Genomic DNA, 371 nt, shown 5'->3' on the forward strand with positions numbered 1-371 from the left:
CTCTTGCGATCAGCGATCTCTTAACGATGCTTGCCTACATTCCATTTGCCTTGCAGTTCTACTGCCTTTATGGGACATCACATAGTCCTTTTAGAGATACATACGTTTGGGCATATTTCTGCTTGATCTATGCGAATTTCAGTGTCACGACACACACCATATCCATCTGGATCTGTGTTGTTCTTTCGGTTTATAGATTCAGATGTGTGCTCATGTCTACGAAGATTGGTGGCGGGGGAAGTGGTGTGGCTGGGAAAGCGGCTTCAAGTGGTGGTAGTGGGGAGGGAAGTTTGGCGTTTAGCAAGTTAGTTTCAAGGCGGGTTTTGAGTTGGAAGAGTTGATGTTGTAAATGCATTATGATGTGAATGAAT

This window comes from Helobdella robusta, assembly GCF_000326865.2.
Source record: "Helobdella robusta unplaced genomic scaffold HELROscaffold_26, whole genome shotgun sequence".
In the NCBI taxonomy this organism is placed as follows: Eukaryota; Metazoa; Annelida; class Clitellata; order Rhynchobdellida; family Glossiphoniidae; genus Helobdella; species Helobdella robusta.